Genomic DNA, 21,367 nt, shown 5'->3' on the forward strand with positions numbered 1-21,367 from the left:
AAAAAGATGTAAAAGATAAAAACCTAAGAGGAAAGACATTCTGGGAGTTATGAATTGGACTACCAATTTTACCTCGGTAATGTGAACACATTTAAAGTAAAACAGCAAAATTAACAAGAAAAAAAAAAAACAAAAAGATTTAATCTGCTAGGATAGTGTAATGAACGACGAATGAATGAATGTTTTAATCCTGAAACAAACCAATATCACCATCATTTCATTGTAAAACATGGAAACATTAAACAGGGTAAAATATTTCATCCAGCTGGAATGAATGACTCCTAAACAGCAAATAATACAAATCAAATAAATACACCCAGCAAGCAAAAATACCTTCAGCTCTTTGAGGTGATTGTATCCCAGGGTGTAGTTTTCCTTAACATTTTTGGTTGAGACAAAAGCCGGTGAGTACAGCCTGAAGCCACAATGAAACACTGCACTGGAGCTGCTTGCTCACAGATGCAGTTTTTTGGACAAGATGTAGCTGCAGTGGGCCCATGTTGACTTGTAGAGTAAGACACACAGATAACAGCACAGAATATCATGCGCATCTGTGAAAAACAGAGTCACACATCTGTGTCTGAAGCAGGCATTTTGAGCATCTGAGCTAGCTTAAATAGTTAGGACAAAGATTCACGCTATGGTGAGAATAAGACTCCTTTGCTTTATACTTGAATCAATGGCTGTGAGATCATTAGCTTGGTTAGAAAAAACAAAGTCGACACCATCAAGGAAACAAAGGCGTATCAGCAATAGAGTGTATCGCTGTCTGTTTGGTTTTTGTCAGATGTAACCAGTGCGTGATGAACTATGTACAACCTACTCTTTTTAAACAAAATGCCATTCTTATGGAATAAATTCTTTGGCTTCATCTTTGCTACCCAGCTAATATTAACATTAACTAAAAAATGAAGTTTTAAAACCTAAAAATGTAGAAACCATGTTATATTTTGGAACGTACTTTGATTAAAACAAACCAATCCCAACATTGTAGGTTACGTCACATTACTTTTTGTTTTGTTTTTTTATTACTTGGCATTCATGCATGCTTGTATTCACTGTTAGTTATTGTTTATAAATCTAATAAAAAACAATATTTGAATTATGGACATTCATTACTGACTGTTATTATCATATATATATATATATAATATATAATATTATAGTATATATAGTAGTAATATCGATATATAGTATTAATAGATATATGAGATATATAATATATACTATACATTATAAGCTTCAATTTCTAAAAAAGCTTAAAGAAAAACAATAAATAAAGGGTTTGGGTGTGATATATATACAACACACACATTTAGTGAAACAAGCATGTATAAGATTTTATTAAACACTTGCAAAATATACTATTACATGAGTTTCAACAACTAAGAATAATGCCAAATAATGATTATAACTGTATCTATATTATGAGCACAGGAGAGTGTAGTACTGCTGTATAATGTTCACCACGAAGCACATCACCTCCGTGAACGCTCGACTCGTCTATCGAGATGCCTTTCCTCATAAAGTGTTAGGAGCCCATCTTGTGTCAGACCCAAACCTAATCGATTCCACCGCTTTGAACTTGTTCGCATCTCAAGGATCTTTCCTGGTCAGATTGAGAGCACGGAAACCCACGCCCATAACAAAACATCGTCTCTCACTTCTAATCGCATCAGAAGTCTGCTGTTTAATATAACTCAATCGCACCTGAGCAGAGGACTCACATTTCGAGGTTCATCTGTGTTTTCTTCTTGTATCCGTGTTAAAATGTCTGCGTACGCTGGCGGCGTGCCGTATGCCCCGGGCTCGGCCCTCTCCGTCCCGGGCCACCGAAGCCGCGCGGCTCCCCGCTCCGAATGGAAATCCTTGTTTCCGATTGGCTGGAGGTTGCTGGACGAAGGAGTTTTGACAAAGGCGTACTATGTGGACGTGGCTTCTGTTGCTGGGTGAGAGATCGACCCGGGACCAGGGCCTGATAACACTATGAGGTCCGTCCAGGCACAGATGACCAGGCACTCAGCTCGTGGTTTTGCTCAGCTGTGTCACCAAAGCCCAAAACCATGTTTCGAGCTCAACACACAACTAGAGGTGAGGAAGAAATGATGGCTATTCTCCTACAAAGTCTCTAGACAAAGGTTGTGTGTACTGTTCATGTATGCTATGTCTTGTGAACCAACGTTTCAGTTTGAATTGTAGGACTGCAACATACTACATACAATATAATTTGATCGAATGGATAGATCTGTCGAGTCTTTAATACACTGATTTTTAATTTTGTTATAACAAAAATAGAATATGGAATAGGGGTATTGACTATTCAGTTTACATGTCTTATTTCAATACTTACACTAACAAAAACTCACATACTATGTAAAACGTATATAGCATTGTGTGCATAAACTAAGGCATTTACTCCCATAATATGGTCCCTTTTTAGTATGACCCCATAGGTTAAGCAGAAACTTCTGTAATCCAGAATTCCTTGACAAAATCATTTATGCAATAAGGGACGGGAACCTTGAAATAAAAAACTGCTCTATAATGTCGAAATAGTATAGATGTCAACCGTGCTTCATTTGCAAATTCTGAATAATTCCATGCGGTTCTGGTTTTAATAAGGTTTTATAGTTGCCTAAACATGAGCTTTATTTCTTCATTCCATGTTGGCACAACCTTAAGATTTTACTCGCAATTTGAAGACGTGTAATGTACAGTGCCGGCTGCATCCAAACCGCACCTGTGTTCCCCGCATCGCGTAATCTAAGGCTAGCAGCCGTGAGTCGCCAGCCTGAATCTGATCCAAGCTTACGGCTACAGGACGCCAATAATGACCCAACATGACAGAGTCCGCTGGTCAAACCCCTACGGCAAAGCAACAGATATTTACGAGGCCAAATAGTTTTAAACGTAGAGCCGCCCTCGGAGGTTTATATGGTGGGACACCCCACACCAGTTGTCCGGCGGTGACGAAGAGACTGAGCATCCTTTTATATCACTATAGGGGTATTGCCAAAATAACTGTATAGGGGCTGAAAACGCCCTGTGGGGTGCGCACCCCAGTTTATTCAGAGTCTTACAACAAAACCACTTCATTGGTCACCAACTGAAGGGGGTGTCCTATGTCTGTGGCCCTCAGGACTTTACTTGTCACCTGTCCATGTGTAGGCTACTGTCCGGATGAATAATGCACCTATGATGCATTTAGTCGTTTTTGGTTCATTAGTCATTTTTCCTCGGGACCTACCCACAGGGGGGATGGCATGCTGTAATCTGGATGGGTTCAGGCTGCAACAATCAAAAAAACAAAAAAACTAACACAAAAACGTTGCCCAGTTCGGGAACGAAGCAGGATTTTTTCTTCAATTTCCACTGGGAAACACAAAATGCTTTGGCCATCGATGGGTTGCAAAAAAGGCGAAAGTATATCAAAATACAAAAAAAACTTAGGGACGTGCAGTAAACATTATCAATACCCTGTGGGGAGGGGGAACCCTGTCTTAACGACCAAGCCAAAAATGGCCAGAACACTGGTCCCACCAACATTCTCTTCTTGTTTTAAAAAAAACTTGGGGGACTTGCGTGCAGTCCCACTTCACATACAATGAGCCCACTTAACTTTAAACAGCGCAGCACTAAAACAATTTGCCATACTTATGTTCCGGAGGGGGTGTTTCAATGTTTTTTATATAAGTTAGTATGTTACTGTTCTTTTTTTGATTTTTTCTGGGTTTCACACCCAAACCCCAACTCTGGATAACTGGGCATTCTTAGTCTGTTGGGGTTGGTGCCAGGGATTTATTCCGGTTTCATCAGGAGAACCCAGGGCTCGGGTGTAATCTGCCTTTTTCCCCACCAACTTTTCAAAAAATGCCCGTTATGGGGGCTCTTTTAATCAAAAGCTCCACAAGGGTTCCAATTTGATTAAGCCACGTTATTATCATTTCCCATAGGGGAAACAATTTAATTGGTCTCTTTGGCTTGTGGAAGGAGGGGGGGAATTTCCACTCCAGGGGAGGAATTAAACAATATGCAAGGCAGGAGGTCCAAGGCCGAAGATTAAAATTTTCAAATAAAAATTAAAACAACAGTTCTTAACTCTCACTTGCACTGGGATGATCCCCGTATTGGGAAATTTTGTGTGGGGGAGGGCCTGTGATTTTCTTTTCTATGAAAACAGGTTAGTTTAGGGCAGGTGGGAGGATGGGTCTGCCCCAACGGTACAACACAAATCCCACCCTCTCTCGCTGGGGCAAACATGCCTTGGAAGGCATAGATTACCAGATAAAGAACAAGCTTGATAAACACTTAAACACTCCCAAACTGTAACAACAAGGGAGGGGAGGGGTTTGGATTGTTGACAGTGCATTTTACAGCTTCCTATCCTGTTCCCGTTAAAACAGGGTGTTGTATACAGCTGAGGTGGTTTACTACCTTGCCCAACAATACATTGAACCCATATGGTACGACCAAAACATGTATTTCGGTATGGCCACTTGGTTATCAGCCCCATGGGTTACTGTTCCCCCACCCCCCAAAACCCCCCCTTAGGGCATTAGTGGCGGTCCAAACCAAAAAAAGTTACAAATTCACCAACATATACAAAAGTTGTGCCAGGGGAAAACATAGGTTAAGTTCTTTGTGTATCGTCCAACGACCTTTAATACCCCCCCCCCCCCCCCCCCACCCCCCCCATTTTATGTTAATTTTATTTCTATTTACCCTTTAACAACACAGACGCACCCTGACTAATTTGTTACCCGTTTACCATGTTTGTCGCCATGTGCCATTTAAAAAAATTATCTACACATTAACTGAATTTTTCATCAGCCGCCAACTTTTTTTTTTTTAGGCCCATCCTTTTGCATAAGAGGGTGGATGGCTTATTTGGCAACATTGTATGATTTTTTACCACATTTGATCACTGTTGTAATCCCCCACCTTATATATTAACGGGAAGAGTTAGTGATGTAGTCTTTTCCATCCCAGGGGTTTTATTAAACGTAGTTCTTAGATTTTTTGTAGTTTTTCCTCCCCCCCAATAGTTTCACCATGTTTTCTTGTAAAAGTGGGAGTTGCTTTCATTTAGAATGCCGAAACATGGTACTAATTTTTATAAGTAAAAATTTTTTTAACGGAAATCCCTCTTTTCTTCCCCCCCCCCACCACTTTAACCGACTTTATAGTTCAACATTTTCCAAAAAAACTTTGGCCATTGTTCAAAAACAAAAAAAAGCCCATCCCAGTGTTTGTTGTTAAATTAATGCATTGCCTGACTAAGGGGGGGAAAAAAAACACAAACATCACCAGCGGTTATTTTTGATAGGGGAACTTGGTCAATGAAGAAAATGTTTAAATGGGGAGTTCATTTGTGATTTCCATACTTGCCCTTAAAAAAAATCTACTTCCTTGTGATGTCATATATACTTTTTCCCGGAGGGGATTCCACCCCAAATATTTTGTTATGCCAAACACACACCTCACTATTTATGAGGGCTGCCAAACTGTGTATGAAAAGTTTCTTGGGACCCATGAAACAAAAAAAAAAAACAAATAAGGGGGTCATTTCTTTTCTTCTAGTTTATTAGCGTGTGTCAACCCCCCGACACACACGGCGCTTTCTTGAAAATCTCCCTTTTTGACGGTATTGTGTGGTTGGGCCCCTCGTTTTGTGTCAAGATTAGTTTCCCCCCCCCCCCCCCCTACAATTGTTTAAATTTTAAAAGGGGACAAACTATAAGTTTTGTTTTTGCTAGTGGGGAAGTGTGTTGTTTAAAGTGAGTATATAGAGGACTTCCTAGCATTTTTAATGTAGACTATGTCACTTTTTATTGTGGGGAATCATAAGTATTCAGTGCAGCAGCTGATGGTGTTGGGTTTAGATTTTCCCCACTCTCGCTCTACTGTTAGGTTTTCAGCAACACGAATCCTGACAGATAAAATAGCATACCTTGGTCTGCTGCTGCGTTACTGTTACAATAACGTGTCTGGGAGGGGGAGTGGTAGTGGAGGAGGTCCTCAGCTAACCTTGGCTATGAAAGCCAGCAAGAGAGTTAGGTTTGCATAAATAAATGAGTAGTTTTTCTACGCGAGAGGGGGGGGGACTGTTTTTATATCTGTCCTTTTTTTTTGACGCAGCTTGCCTTCCTAAAGAGGCTTGGGAGGATGCTGGGAGGATTGAGCTGCTTTCTAATTCTGCGGGCCTTCTGATGGGGGACGGGATGTTTTCCGTTATTTCATTCACACAGTTGTGAGGTTGTTAATGTTCTCATGAGTGTGTCAGATTGAAAGAGTTATGGCTCTCCGAAGGGAAGTGGAAACGGTTTAGTGGTAAGGAAAGAGGGGAGAGGGAAGAGGGAAAATTTTTAAAGCGATTGTTCACCTAAAAAAAAGTCCAAATTCTGTCATTTTAATTATCCTCATTGTGTCGTTTCCGGAAACCCCAGTAAAACCTACGTTTCATCTTTTGGAACACAAATTGAAGGGGGGGAAATTTTGATGAATGAAATCTGAGAGCTTTCTGACCCTGCATTTAGACAGCAATGCAAGTGAAAAATGTTCAGAAGAAGGTACCAGGAAAAAAACATAGTAGTGAAGGACAATACGTGTTAAAGAGTCCCATATCTCGGTCCTTACTACCCAAACTACCTCTTGTATCGGGCCAGTTAAAAATGAAAATGTCACATCAAAAGGTAGAAAATAAGAGCAGAGGGCTAAATGTTCAGTTTTTTTTGTCCTCCCTTCATAAAGGGAATAGTTTACACAACACCAGAAATGGGGGGAACCAAACTGGTGAAATGCTGTAGGACCCACAAAAACCAAGTCATAAGGGTCTATTTTTTTACCAATTTTAGATTTATACATAAATCTGAAAGCAGAATAATAAGCTTGTTAGGAGGACAATATTTGGGTTTGGATAACACCGAGATACAAAACTATTTTGAAAATTCTGGCGGACAATCTTTGGAGCTGGGGCAATACAAAAACTAAAAATTTCTGGGTGAGAAAAATCGCCTTTAAAAAAATCTTAGCAAAATACATAATTACTAAATCAAAAATAAGTTTTTATATATCCTACTTAGACTGTAGAAAAAATTTACAAAATATGATTCTTGGGGACATTTACTTAACTCTTTCCCTGCCATTGACAAGTTTTTTACGGCTTTCCGTGTTTTCACTGTTATTATACACACGGGGGCGCTATTACACATCTTCTGAACGAGTACAAAACCTCCCGTGCAAAAAAAAACAAAACACACGTGAACAGGATGGATAAAAAAACTAACGATTTCTTATGTAAACAGATGCATATAATAAATTAATGCATACTGCTATCATCAGCAAATATACAGCATATAAAATGAAAAACTGCATAATGTTTTATGGGAGGTAAAATGATATCCCGGAAAGTGGTATATGGCTGTGCAAGTTTTGGAGGTGTGGATGGAAGTGATTTTACTGGATTTAGGTTTTGAAAACGGTACTGAATATTTACCCAGATGTAGTTTTTTTTTACTATAAAAATGTGATTTTTGTTATCCCTTATTGCTCAAAATTTACATTTTTATGGAAAACTACCTATATTCAAGTCTGTGGTTGATAAAAAACGAATTGCTTTAAGCTAGAAATAAAACTGATTTTTTTTTGTTTAAAAGTAGAGGCTTTCCTTTATTTTGGTGGGGGTATTTGCCATGTATTCTAATATCATATTTTCAGCCAAAATCTATTACTGTCAGCCATCCAAAAAATTTTTAGTGCCACCCCCAAAATCATCAAAATCGCTGGAGGTGGCTGGCCCAACAACTTTTTTTCAAAAAATGCTGGCGGGGAAAGAGTAATAATCCCTAATGATTTTGCCCATTTGCATAAAAGAAACATGTGTTAATTTTCACCAATTACAAGTGTATTGTTGGACTAATGCTTCAATCAATACCCGTGCTGCTTATGATAACCCCGGTTTTGTTTTCCAGGTTCACAAAAAATGTTTACTCAACCCTCAGGCCATCCAAGTTGTAGATGAGTTGTTTCGTAATCTGAAACAGATTTGTAGACATTTTGCAGTACACTAAAAAAAACTAAAAACAATAATCCAGCAAGTCAAATCACACAACTCCAGTACATCAGTTAAACATCTTGGGAAAGTGAAACGCTGCGTGTTTATAAGAAAGCAAATGCACCGTTTTACAGGCATATTTTATTTTTGGATGGAGCTATTCCTTTAAAAAGACTTGTTGCAAAACTGGGAATCTAACTAGAGTTTTTCCATAGGCATCTTGGCTCAACGTGCCAGAGAAGGAATTGCACTAATTGCTAGTATCCTAAAAAAAAGCCACAAATTGCAGTTTTCCTTTGGGTGTTGACTCTGTTAGGTAGGATAAAACATTTTGTCTTCATTTTCATACTTTATATTTTCATTTATTAATTGTAAATCTGACTCTATTACTGGATTGGAGAAGGATGGTCAATGCGTTCATAACGCAGAGACACTACTTGAGGTCAGCACAAATCTGAGCATGGACTCATGATTCTTGGATGGCCTAGTTATCTCACTGTGTCGTGTGTGTGTAGTGTGTGTGGTGTGTGTGTGTGTGTGGTGTGTGTTTGGTGTGTGTGTGTGTGTGTGTTTCAGTCTCCAGCTGGTGGACCTGCGGGTCGGAGCTGACAGATTTCAAGGAGGAGAAGGCTGTGCGTGTGAGGAGGGTGGTCATGAACAGCTTCTTCAAACTCCCAGCCATGCACATTGCAGCTTAAAACTCCAAGCCACAACGACGGACAGGCGAGTTCGACTCTGAACTCCATCAAAGACTCAGGATGGCTGGGCACATCACAGATTCCTACAACTATAGCAGAGAAAAGAGAACTAAGGCTAGGTTTAAATGTAAGATGATTGTTAGCTGAAAGATAAGGCTTTGTGAGAGGACACCTAGTTTAATATGTTAGCATCAAGGCCACCTGGAATGCTTTCAACTCATTATGTGGTCAAAAGTAGTGTGGACACCTGATAACCAGAAACATATCATTCCAGAACTATGGTAATTAATGTGGAAGTGGAAAGCTTTTCATCTGATGTAACACTGATAAAGTTCAGGCCTAGAAGTGATGTTAGCCTAACTAGCTGAGTGGGGGATATTTCGAAGCAGGGCTGATCAAAGTTTATTCCAGACCCATCTAAAAAAGGAGTGCTAGATGAACCCATCAGCTTGTTTTGTGTACAAGGGACTACTGCCATGGCGTTTAGCAAAACAAACATAGACTATCAGAAGCCCCTTTCACACTGCACCGTTTGGACCCGGAAAATTGCCGGGAACATTGCCGGGTCGGCTTTTTCTTGTTGTGAACTGCAAACACATCCCGGGATTGATTCTGCGGATTGATCCCCAGGTTGGGGACCTAGTAACATTGCCGGGTTCAGTCCTGGAACGAGCTCTGTGTGAACAAAAGCCAGAACTAATGCCGTTGTAAAGGGTGTGTCGTTAGTGATCCGGGAGACACACGTTATCGCGTGACCCTCTGTACCGGTCTGTTGTTGCAAGGCAGGCAGATCAGCGGGGACCATTTCCGAGCGACACAAAAAAAAAAAAAATGTGCAAACTGTAATGAAGCAGAGATCAGGTTTAGGTTTCCTCACTTTCCACGCCGACGTGAGATCGTTCCCCAGCTTAAGTGAAAGTTACATGCCTAGGTGTTCCAGGAGGATCCGACTCTATTACGCGGATACAATCCTGAAAAACCGTCCCTGGATTGTAACCCATGTTACACAGTATCGATCAGAATAGCATATAACTGATAACTTTGTCTTGTTTCAACCAACAACCATTTTAGAGATTGGGGCTAATAAAGTACAAATAAACCTACAAGCTGAACCTAGACTGATGAAAATTTTATTAAGAGATATGATATAAAACACCTAGAGGAATTGAAGTGTTGAGCAGATTAATTTTGCTAAGACTGTAGCACCGTTACTAATGTTACAATTAGTAAGTGTTTTAAAATATCAAGTGAGTGTTACCGGGTAATGCGGGCAAGCTAATTCCAATGTAAAATGGTCAAGTGAAGCATGCTGCACAATGAAACATCCATTCCAGTAGGGTCAATGGCATAGATTGGGTGGTAAGGATGTCTAAAAACTTCTGAAATAATCCGTATGTTCACCAGTCTGCCAATTTATTTGCTTAAAAATGCTCAGTAAAAATAGTAATATTGTGTAAATATTATTGCAATTTAAAATGACAATTTTCTCAAATCTAATTTATATTCCTGTGATATGCCAAGCTGAAGCTTGCAGCATCATCCAGCATTTCGTATAGAAAATCAAATCATGTACAAAAGAGTTTTCTGGGTTAATTATTTTTGTGGATCGAAACCAGGCCTATACATTTTTTTCACTACCGAGATTATTTGATGAATAGAGTTCTAAAGAATAGCTTTTATTTGAATGAGAATAGTTTTGTAACATTGTCGTTAATGTTACTTTTGATTATTTATTGTGTTCCCCCCCCCCTTGCTAAATAGAAAGTATTAAATTATCTTACCGACCCCAAATGTTTGACTGGCAGGTATAGATATATTAAATTAAATTAAATTAAAGTAGATTTATGAATGCATTTAGCAGACGCTTTTATCCAAAGCGACTTAAAGTGCATTCATGCTATCAATTTTTACTACCTATATATATATCCAATATCAACCTACCATTACATTCAACAACAACAACAAACAACAAGTATTTAAAACCTTCCAGCTCAAGCTGCAGACAGGTGTCTGGTGCACGTAACGGCTTCAGAACTCACGTCCTGTTCTGTGAGCTTCTGTGGGTGACCTGCCATCACTCCTAGACTTTTTCACTTTACTGTAGCATCACTTAGAGTAACCCAAGGGCGCAAATCTGACAAACCGACTACAGAGATTACATGTCTGTATGCTTCAGTTTATCCAGCCATCATTAACGGGTTGGCTGGAATAGCTCAGTCCACTAATTAGTACATGATGTGTCTACATACTTTTGACTGTGTAGCAAAGCTGTGACATTTGAATGGTGTTGTAATAGCAGTATCTATGGTATAATCAGCTGTAATGAACACTAACAGACTCTGGTGGGTTGGCACACTCTGCGCTTGCCTTCCTGATTTAACCCTACATGATGTAAGGATGATAGCGTTGATGCTTCTGTAACCGTCCTTTCTGTTTTTACAACCCTGTCTCTCTAACCTCTGACACCTCTGTTTTTTTCTTCAATTCTTAAGCCTGTTCCTCAGTGGAGGACAAGGTAAGTTTGCATGTTTTTTTGAGTCCATGTGTGTCCGGTCTAACTCCACTTTTTCCCTTCTGTTAATGCTGCTGCTGTCTTTTTTAACCATCCCTAGTAAAGAACTATGTTCTTTTTGTGTACTAGTAGTGCTAGAGGTGAGTGAATATATTGGTAGCCGATACATTATTCACTGAAACCTTGGAAAAATTGAACCCCGCTGATGGGTTATAAATGAAAAAGTAAAAGAATCTGTATCGCGGCCACCACATGCTGTTAAGGTGTGGTCATTTACTGGTTGTTGAGTGAAAAATTTTGTGGACGATTATCCAGTATTTTAAATCCACATAATCATGAATTTTTGCATGAGAACGAAACTGTTCCTTCACAGAATTTTGCTCAATTCATCACACTGACCAAAGGAAAGCTGCTTTGTCTGAAAATTAATCACCTAAACTTTTCACAATAGACCTTTTATGTCTGCGAAATTTCACCGAAATATCGCTAATGTGATCGCACCTTTAATCTTTGATACAAGCCGATCGATATTAGTCCTGAAGTTCAATACTGGTTACATAGCTAATGCTAGATGTGTGGTCTTTTTTTCACTCCAGGGGTTGTAACAAATGAAGAGATGCCATTTAAAATTAGCTTCATTTCACAACTAACTGGGTAAACTTGTAAGTAGAGGTGGGTGATAGGACCAAAATCTTATATCACGATACGAGTCATTTGATTTTACGATAATGATGTATATCATGTTCTAGTTATTTTTTATTTAAATAAGGACTTTTTGAATCAAAACATTTTTATACCATAGAAATTTCAGAATTGCTTGTCACAAGTGTCAATATGACAAAATGATGCACGCGTAATGCATATAGCAAAATGAGTTCTCTTACGCTGCTGGATTGTTTCAAAGGCTTAAAAATCACTAGTTTTAAAACCGCATGACCTTTAAAAATGTGCGCAAATGATATAACGGTTTTCTTGACCATGTGGCACAGCAATGTCATGTGAGTGTGTAACCGCGATAGAGACTAAAGTTCAAAATCTCTACCTTCTTCTTGACAAAATTTAAACCAGTATCGGCTATAATGTCTGCTTGTCTAATCGCCCACCCCCAACTTGTAGTAATTATGATGTTAAATCTACATTTGTTACAATTCTGTAGTATTTGCACACATTAAGTGGTATGTTTAAGCTAGAGTGGTTGTTTGTCCTGTGATCTCACCTCACTTGTCATTGTGAAGTTGTAGTTTTTGTGGTGACGTAGGTCTTCTGTTTCTTGTCCTATTGGGCAGCACATTAGAAAGGTTGTTAATGACAGAGATTTGATGTGTGTTATTAACAGACTTGCATCAGTATGCATACATGGTCAGAGGTTTGGCGCACAACTGCTCACCTCTGGACTTTGTTTGATTACATGTCACAGGAGAAGGAACTGGAGGCCAGTAAGAAAGAAAAAGTGAAGGAGGCCAAGTTGGAGGCAGAGGTGAAGATGTTTGAAGAAAGAGAAACGAGCCCCTCCGCAGGCACATTGCGGTTACTACAGGCTGAGGTGTATGGAGCCAGGCTTGCAGCCAAGTATCTGGACAAAGAGCGTAGTGGCTGGGAGGTAAGAGGACAGCATTGTTCTTCTGTTCTGATTGACCATTATGTGGGTTTCATGTGACGATTTTTCTTCCACACAAAGAGGCAAAAACTGGCACAGAGTTCTGGGTGTCAGTAGCTATAAACTGGAAAGCTCTTTTCGTTGTATTCAGGGTGCAACAGATCCAGTTGCTCGGGCGAGACATGAAAGGACCAGCACATGACAAGCTTTGGAACCAGCTTGAAGCTGAGATTCACCTGCATCGCCACAAAACAGTGATCCGAGCCTGCAGGGGGCGCAATGATCCAAAAAAAACCCTTGCCATCACCTGTGGGGCATGTAAGATAGCACATTCAGTTCATTTACTTGGTAAAACTGCATGCAGGTGAACTAATTTTCTTGAGATATATCAGAGTAAAATTTGAAAAAACAAGATTTTACCCCAAAATCAAAATCAGAAGTTAAAAATCTAATTTCTTATATCTTCTGGTTATTTATTTATTTATTAACTAAAAGTAAAACCATAATTCATTACTTCAAATAAAAAAACTAAATAAAACAAAATTTACAAAAATTAAAACATTTCAGCTAGATACCGTCAACATTTTTTATTTAATACATTTTTTATTTTAGTTTTAAGTACTATAATAACTTAAAACAAAATTACAAAAACCTTAGCTAAAGTTAAAATGAAAATATAAAAATAAAATTGAATTAAAATAATAATAATAAAAAAATAGTGGTACATTAATGAAACTAAAATAATATTGTTTTTATTTTTTAATAAGAAATAAAATTTTGCATTAAACAACTAAGTTTAATTAAATGTAATCTTACAAATAAAATGTTAAGCCCATTAAGATTTTTGTCTGCACTGACATTTAAGAATCTTTAAAAATATATTTAAATGTCCATATTTACTTATTTAGTATTTTAAATTAAATCTATTTTAGATCAAAATGTAAGATTTTTTATATTTAAAAATTTATATGGACTTAAACATTAGTCTTTAAAATTATGTTGTTTTAATATACTTTAAATGGTATTAAATATACTATATAATCCCAGTCACAAGAATTAGATTTTTCCACAGTACAGCTGGCTACCATAAATATGAAAATAATGTCACAATATAAATAATATAATATTATAGACAATAGTCTAGAAAACAAGCTTAATTATTTATATGCACTATAAATAAATATATATATAAATATAGTAGTTTGTTTGATTTTGTGGTGAACTATGGGCATTTTCATGTGATTCACCCTTGATTATGTCCTCTCTACGTTTACCTCTGCAGGACACAGATTCTTTGAAAAAGACTCAGGGAGTCGGCCCTATACGCAAAGTGGTTTTGAGCAAAGAAGATCATGAAGGACTTGGCATCTCCATTACTGTGAGTTCAACCTTTGATTTTATATGCAGGCTAATTCATCTGGTTTCAATAGATGAATCACTGTATGTTCCAAGATCAAAGTCCTGATTTGATGTTTGCATTGGAATTATTACAGGGCGGGAAAGAGCACGGCGTTCCCATCCTCATCTCCGAAATCCACCCCACTCAGCCTGCAGAGCGCTGACGGAGGACTGCATGTGGGAGATGCCATCTTAGCCGTCAACAACATCAACCTGAGGGATGCAAAGCACAAAAAGAGGCCGTCACCATCCTCTCACAGCAGGTGAGAGACACGCACGGTTCAGTCTGCAGCCCAGCGAGGGGGCTGTCAGATCAGGGCTTAGCGTGTGACCTATAACTTCTTATTAGAACCATGTTTCAATCCCATTCTAACACCCGCAGAGAACCTCCCAAAGGTTAAGATGCCCTTTAATTGGGCTTGTGAGGTGTAATGACTACCGGTTTGAAGAGAACATACCTGTTAATGGAATTGTTCACCCAAAAATTGTCATTTCCCCGTCATCATGTTGTTCCAAACCCATCTGACTTCTTTCCTGTTGAACACAAAAGGTGGGTGCTCTCTTCAGTTTAAAAAAGCAAATGAGGACTTGGTCTGTCAGGCTCTGAAATGACAAAAAATGCATCATAGATGAATCATAAGTGGTTTATGTGACTCATGGGCAAGTCTTCTGAAGTCATATAATAGGGCTGTTAAAATGGCTGTAAAATTTAATTCGAATTTTACACTTAAATATTATCAGTATTCGAATTTAAAAGGCATAAATTTCAGTAAGGGGGAAAAACACTTTTGGTTTCAGCTTTGACTTAAACAAGATCTTCTCTGCATTGATGTTGTCTTTATCCACAATGTTTTGAATGAACAACACAGCATCGCTGCATCTAATGTGTTCAAATGGATAGGCTAACAAAAACATTCAGAAATCGTCATCGCATTTCGTGTTCCACTGATAAGGCTGCCTGACGCACACCTAAAAACATTGCATTCGAATGTGGATTTTTATTTTAAATTCGATGAATATTCGAAATTCAAATTTTAATTTGACAGCCCTATAATACAATAGCTCTGTGTGAGCATCCCTAGGTTATATTTACCTCACATAACGAACAGGACTGATATCTATACACACACCCACACTTCTTTTTTTGTTCTGCAGAGGGGAGAAATCGAGTTTGAGGTGGTTTACGTGGCTCCAGAGGTGGACTCTGATGATGAGAACGTGGAGTATGAGGATGACAGCGGACACCGCTACCGTCTGTACCTGGACGAGCTGGAGGAGGCATCAGGAGCCAGTCACAATAATGGCACGGACCCCGCTTCCCTACAAGGTGAATTCATTCTCTTCCAATCAAAGAACAGTTTTTACAGCATTTATTAATCTGTGTAAACTTGTTGTTCATTCTTTATGTTCATAATATATTAATATTGCATTGTAATTTATTTAATCAATTTTGTTATTTATCTTTGATGCTAAGGCACTAAATATGAATATAAATAAATAACATAAAATAAACAAAAGTAATAAATATGAATGAATAATCTATGTAAATCTAAATATGCCATCAGCTTATACTATTGTCAATTGTCTATTCATGGTTGTTCATAAAACATTATTATTCTAGTTTACGTTTTCATTAATTTTATTTTCTATTTTTGATGCAGGCAATAAGATATAAATATGAATGAATTAATAGATAATGTAATAAATTAAATATTGCTAAATAATGATATTAAAGTTAGTTTAAATTAAACACAACTTGAAACATTAAAAATGTATTAGTAAAAAGTAATATTAACCCTATAGCATTAGCTATAAACGTGTAAGTGTAAAACTTACATCAGATTATCAATAAAAATTCACAATACTGTTTAAAAGTGTGTTTTTGAAAGAAGTATCTTATGCTCAACAAAGCTGCATTTATTACAAAAAAACTGTAATATTGTTTTGAATATTTTAGTAAAACCGTAATATTGTGAAATATAATAATATTTTTTTTCTGTTTTAGTATGTTTCAAAATGTCAATTTTCCAGTGATGCAGGCTGAATTTTTAGCATCATTACAGCATCATCGTCACATGATCCTTCAGAAATCATTCTAATATGCTGATTTGCTGCTCAAGAAACATTAACGTTGAAAACAGCTGCACAGCTTAATATTTTAGTGGAAAATGCGATACATTTTTATTATTCTTATATCTTTACTGTTACTTTTGGTCAGTTTAATAAAAGTATAAGTTTCTTTAAAAAAAAAACAAAAAAAAAAAAAGCGTACTGACCCAAAACTATGCACAGTACTGTATGTAATGATATCATTATAGCCTATGCAGCCATTTAATCATAAAAGCCAAAGGCTAATGGTTTAAATAAAAAATTGTGAAGTTTATCCAAACTGACTAACCGTTTTCTTTCTCCTTACAGCTGTAGGGAAGCACTTAGTGAACAACAGAACAGAGAACGGAGATGCTGCCTTGTCCAGTGAAAGTTTTTCAGACGACAAGACCTCCAAGACAGCAGAGTCTGCAGAGAGTTCCTCCTAGATCTCCAGACTCCCAGAAGAGAGAGAGAGAGAGAGAGAGAGAGAGAGAGGAGCATCAGGCGAAGAGATGGAGACCAGGAAGAGATTAAGACTGCACATGTATAATATGTAACATACCAGATTCTTCTTGTTTTATGCCGTTTGGAGAACAGACTGCTTCGACGTCCACTGGAGATGGATGAACCACTGAGAAACACTGAGGGAAGAGGACACACTGTTACTCAGAGGCCACAAAGGATTGTTTGCATATGTACATCATCAGCCATCTTGGTTTATTCTTGTAAAGAAACACTTGAGGGGACAAAATCAATATTTACGTGGAGAGTAAAGTGATTGGATGGATTGATATGGTATACGAGCTTTGATTCTTGACCTCCTCTTTGGTGTACCCCTCTGTAGGTGAGCTGAAAATGAGCTCAAATGTAGGGCTTCTACTTTAATGATTCACACTTCTTCTCTTGTACTGAAGCAGATGGATATAGCAATGAGTTACTGCTTGCTCAAAATGTATGCACATTGTTTTTAACTTCTCTGTTTTAGCTTAGTGTGATCCTGTCCTGCTCTGAAGCAAAGGCAAACGGGATGATGCTACTTCCTGTTTTGCACACAGGGTGTGGTCAGTAGGTGACGGGGACAGAAATGACACAGCGTGATTTACTAACAGTGCACATCCATGTGCTTTCTTTTCTTTGCTTACTTCACTAACAGTTCAAGAATATAAGTGGAGAAGTGCCATTTAGTTGATCTAGAATTAATTTTGGGGTGAATTTCATAGAAGAGATATCCAGGTCACATTTTACCCTATATATATATAATAATAATAATAATATTTTTTTATTTTATTTTTTTTTACTTTTCTGTGGCATTATTTTAAAAAAAATAATTACAACCCCCCCCCCCCCCACCACACACACACACCACCACCAAAAAAACAAAAACATTGTAACGTTAATTTTTGTATTTCAAGTTAAGGACAAACATTACTCAAATTTACAGTGACACTCACTTTTCAATATTTATTTCAACTAAAAAATGTATACACACCCACACAATTTTATTTTAATTGAAATATCAAATACTGAAAAGTGAAATTTTAAAGGTTTGTGTGCTTTTTTTTTTATTTCTCATGAAAATAATGGCACAATGCAAATTATTAACAATAATAATTAATGGTACTAAATTAAACAATTTTCTATATTTTAAAAATAATGAACCTATTTTTATTTGTATTTTCAGGATTATTACACAAAATTCTTAAAAAAAAATCACACATTTTTTACACAAAATCCTCATTATTGCAGCATTTAAATAAACTAATTACAAATATATATATGTTACTGGCAATTGAATAATAAATACAAATAAATAGTATTTTTACTATTTTTACTATTCATGAAAATGATGTCACAATGTAAAACAAAAAATAGTAGTAATTATTGTTCCTAAAATTTTTATTTTATTTTATTTTATTATTTTAGGATAAGATGTGACCTACACATTTCTTGCCAGCTTTCATGATATCCACCCTTACATATCTGTCAAGGTATTTTTAAACATCTTTACTCAACAGTGTCCATCTAGTGCCATTAAACCTACTGTATTAACAGCGTCTCTGGAAAAGACACTGATATTAGCTTGTTAGGAAAGTGAACTTGCATTTTTACACAGCAATGTAGCATAGCGTATTTAATCCAAGCCAATTTACTCTTAATATTCTGTGAAAAAACATAAAAGTGTACAGAAATGTTAAGATGAGGATTCTCAACACCTACCTTTCTACCCAATTCAGTCTCTTTAGAGTCAGCTGTAGTGCCTCAAAACCTGAGAATTGTAAGATCATCACTGTATTGATCACCAGAAGAGGTTCCTATAATCATCAGTGTTGCTTTACTACCGTTGAGTCATTTAACATATCACTTTTCTCTCAAACTGTTCTCTCACTAGCATTTTCAAAAAGGCGTTTATCACATTATTGCTATTTAATGCTCCAGTCTGAATGTCTTTGCATTGATTACTTTATATTTAAATGAAACATGTGGGCTGCATAGCAATAAAACATTCCCTAAACAATTGCTTTACCCTGCTGAAAGAAAAACAGCTTGGTGGTTAGCGATTAAGACTGGTTTAAGCAGGTTTTTCAGCAAGGAGGCATAGCTTGAATGGTAAATATGAAATATTGATAAGTTATTTGCGTATATCACACTCTATCTGCTATTTAACACCCTACTGTAATTGTCACAGGTGTTTGTAGATATTAGGCAGATGAGGGCAGTTGGCTCCTTTGGCTGTAAGGTCTTCTCTTAGCAGTATATGGACTGGGTTCAGTGGACTGTTGTTGCTTATATTTTCTTGTTACTGATTAGTTCATCTAGGAGATGATCTGTGAGATGAAATTCTTCCCACACTGCCAGTGCATGGCACCGCACAGATGCAACTTTAACATGGAGAAACATTTTTCCTTTTTATAGCCAATTCATGTTTTCCTTTTCCTTCTGGTTTGTGATTTATTCTCTGTTTTTCCAGTGTCATATAGGGAGATTGGGAATAAATGTTCCACCTGTAGTTATTGTATGACGTGAAATGTTTCAATAAACTTACATGTATTTGCCCAGAGCTTGGTGTTTTGTTGTGGTGTTGATAAAAGGGCTTTATTATAGTTTTAACAGTTTGCAGTTGCAGTAACTCATTTAAACACGAGGTGGCAGTACGGCTTGACAGAACAAATACTATAAATGTTTTTGTATAAGCATACTATGTGATAAGTCAAATTTACACGTGTAAGGCGTTTCAGTGTTTTACTGCGAAATATTAGAAATAATCTTAAGAATAACGTTTATATTGTTGGTAATATTTCAAAATGAACACTTCCTAGACTGAGGCAACTTGGGTTTACTTAATCCTTACATTGACTAGCAATGAGAAAATTAACTAACCGTACCATGTAACGCTATGGTTCCTCCACATTTTGGATTCAGTGAGGGTCTGGTCTGGATGACAATACTACAAAAAACTGCAGGTTAAAGTTTAGTATGCACTAAATTAAGCATATAAACCCTAAAAATACTAGAAAGAGTAGTTGCGGCAGAAGCGACGCGCTCATGAATATTAATTACGTCATGTGACGTACTTCGCCCAGTCGGTTTAACTAATTTGCTAAAAGATAGACGATTGTAATGGTGAAGATCTGGATGACAATACTACAAAATATAAAGTTTAAAGTTTAGTACACACTAAATTAAGCATATAAACCCTAAAAATACCAGAAAGAGTAGTTGCGGCAGAAGCGATGCGCTCATGAATATTAATTACGTCATATGACGTACTTCGCCCAGTCGGTTTAACTAATTTGCTAAAATATAGACGATTGTAATGGTGAAGATCTGGATGACAATACTACAAAATATAAAGTTTAAAGTTTAGTACACACTAAATTAAGCATATATATCCTAAAAAAATACCAGAAGAAAGAACAGTAGTTGCGGCAGTCGGCAGAAGCGATGCGCTCATGAATATTAATTACGTTATGTGACGTATTTCGCTGAGTCGGCTTAACTCATTTACCAAAAGGCTGACGATTGTAATGTAAGTTAACTTTTATTTATTAATATTTATTTTAATATATGACTTGGCTCTTCATGAAGGTATTGAAAGCAACGTGTTAATATTCATAATCTAGCAGGATTCGTTATTTAACGCGCAGGTGTGAACGGGAACACACCCAAGTTAACAGCCCACACAAAGTTCCGCTTCCCACAAAGACCTCCCACACACACTAAAACAAAGCTGTTTCACAAACCTTTTAAGTTTATGACATTACCTTTTTACTAATGTTTGACAACACATAAGTCACACCTTTATAAAACACCTTTATAAAATGCTTAACACGCGCAGCTCGTACAGATGAATAAGATTGTCTGTTAGTAGGTAATATTTAACTATTACCAAACTTTTTCTGCATGCTTTACAATGTTTACCATATTTTATACCCTAAAAATAGCCTATGATAAATGCTATTCTTCCTTCCTGTATGATTGCGTTTTTTTTGCACATATACCAGAATTGGATACACATGGATTCATAAACCATTTGTGTGACCCTGGACCACACAAAAACCAATTATAAGGGTAATTTTTTTTTTAAAATTGTGATTTATACACCATCTAAATTAATAAGCCTCCCATTGAGGTATGGTTAGTTAGGATAGGACAACATTTGGCTGAGATACAACTATTTGAATTGGAATCTGAGGGTGCAAAAAAAAAAAAAAAAAATTTCTAAATATAGAGAAAATCACATTTAAAGTTGTCCAAATGAAGTTCTTAGCAATGCATATTACTAGGTTTTGATATATTTTATTTGGGAAATTTACAAAATATCTTAATGGAACATGATCTTTGCTTAATATCCCTAATGATTTTTGACCTAAAATAAAAATCCATAGTTTTGAACCATGCAATGTATTGTTGGCTAATGCTACAAATATACCTGTGCTACTTATGACTGGTTTTGTGGTCCACGGTCACATTTGTGGCAGTCAGTCGGGCCAGAGATTCACTGCTCTGCTTTAATGTTG

The 21,367-nt window shown here is 37.0% G+C and overlaps 1 pseudogene; it reads left to right on the forward strand.

Annotated features, from left to right (window-relative positions):
* The first annotated feature begins 12,810 nt into the window (after nt 1-12,810).
* LOC122144786 lies at nt 12,811-17,023 on the forward strand (annotated as a pseudogene).
* The last annotated feature ends 4,344 nt before the right edge of the window (nt 17,024-21,367 follow it).

The sequence above is a fragment of the Cyprinus carpio genome, unplaced genomic scaffold (genome assembly GCF_018340385.1).
Source record: "Cyprinus carpio isolate SPL01 unplaced genomic scaffold, ASM1834038v1 S000006759, whole genome shotgun sequence".
NCBI classification, from domain to species: Eukaryota; Metazoa; Chordata; class Actinopteri; order Cypriniformes; family Cyprinidae; genus Cyprinus; species Cyprinus carpio.